The sequence below is a fragment of the Mus caroli genome, unplaced genomic scaffold, assembly GCF_978045245.1.
Source record: "Mus caroli unplaced genomic scaffold, Mus_caroli_1 scaffold_5, whole genome shotgun sequence".
Lineage (NCBI taxonomy): Eukaryota > Metazoa > Chordata > Mammalia > Rodentia > Muridae > Mus > Mus caroli.
The window spans coordinates 33,924,869-33,926,546 of record NW_028227260.1 but is presented as its reverse complement, the minus strand read 5'-3'; the positions used below and the strand labels follow the sequence as shown (position 1 = coordinate 33,926,546).

At 40.8% G+C, this 1,678-nt stretch overlaps 1 non-coding gene across 1 annotated transcript; it reads right to left on the bottom strand.

Annotated features, from left to right (window-relative positions):
- Window positions 1-914: 914 nt before the first annotated feature.
- Window positions 915-986, bottom strand: Trnaa-agc (transfer RNA alanine (anticodon AGC)). Its single transcript has one exon. It is a non-coding gene; the product is annotated as a tRNA-Ala (tRNA).
- Between the last annotated feature and the right edge of the window lie 692 nt (window positions 987-1,678).

The following is a 1,678-nucleotide window of genomic DNA, read 5'->3' as shown; positions in this document are numbered from 1 at the left end:
CAGTCATACTGACACTCACACATGTACAGAAAACTGCCAACTTGTACCCAACATTTCTCTGTGTATCCCATGTTCAAATCAAACTTGTGCAGTAAGGATTATGTGTCAGAGAACAGTACTAATGTAAGCATATATGCATACCTACAAATCTATATTGTGGGTTGGAGGATGGCTCAGTGGTTAAGAGTACTGCATGCGCTTCTCAGAGGTCCTGAGTTCAATTCTCAGCAACCACCTGGTGGTTCACCCCTTCTGTTTGGGGATCTGGTTCACTCTTCTGGCATAGTGGTGTACATGAAGATAGAGCACGCACATAAAATAAACTAATAAATATTTAAAAAACAAACATAAGTTAAAATCTAGGTATCATATACAGATCATTGTATACAAATGTAAGGTTAGAGAATTTCTAACAGAATGTACAAAGGAAAATCTCTGTCACTGGGTAATAGTATATATATTTCGAAGAAAAGAAACCAAATAAAAACCAAACTTGGTGAATTAATGAAGGTGAAATCATTTAAAAAAACAAACAAACAAACAAACAAACAACACCGGGCGGTGGTGGCACACGCCTTTAATCCCAGCACTAGGGATGCTGAGGCAGGCGGATTTCTGAGTTCGAGGCCAGCCTGGTCTACAAAGTGAGTTCCAGGACAGCCAGGGCTATACAGAGAAACCCTGTCTCGAAAAAACCAAACAAAAAACAAAAAAAAAAACAAACAAACAAACAAAAAAAACAAAAAACTTGTTTGAGGCATGACCAGGCTGGACTCACCAAACTATGGAGGTCTCCATGGAAATATCGTCAAATTTATAGAGGAACATTGTTGTCATGCTCATAGATGAGCCCTTTTATTATCCTCAGTGTGAAGCACTAGGTAGCATGAGACCCGGAAGAAAAAGGGAAGCTTGGGAGATGCCGGGAATCAAACCCGGGACCCCATACATGCTAAGCATATGCTCTACCACTGAACTACATCCCCGGCTATGATACTGGGGTGATTATAGCCTATATCAAGATACAATGAACGTAAGAGCATTTATAGACCCTGAAAGGATTCACATCACATCTTTGCGTATGATTTCTCACTTCTAGTTTAGTATTTTGATGGGATGTTTAGATTATTTATACTATGAGAAAAACATCTATTTTCAACGGAAATTAAGAAATATCAATAGCAAGAAATGTTGTGCTCTGGAAAATATCACAGACTTACTATGAATTGAGGGTTTTATGTCAAATTTATTATAATGTGTATCTGCAGGGTTAGGAAGGTCAGGCCAAGGTGGTGTTAGAGGTTGGGTAGATGGCATTGCAAGGTTGGTACAGTGAGGCTGGGGCTGCCTTTAGCCCTGTGTGCCTCCCTTCAGGGCTGCCTACCAGGAGCTCTCTGAGACCCAGACCCCACGGCTGCTGGAATGCAGGATAAAATTATTTCTTCAGCAAATATTTACATTTATAAAGGTACCGAGGAAGTATAAACCTTGAATATCAGATAGTGTTAAGGGGACAAGCATACAGAGGTGCCTTGATCCTGCCCCTGAAGGAAACAGTCTTTTGCCCACCCCTAGTTTTAAGAACTGGAGTGAAGCGGTTTCTCTCACTACTATGTTCACAGGCTGTGCATTTGGATGCCCTGATAGGTGGCAGTTGAATCTAACATCCAGAGTGCAG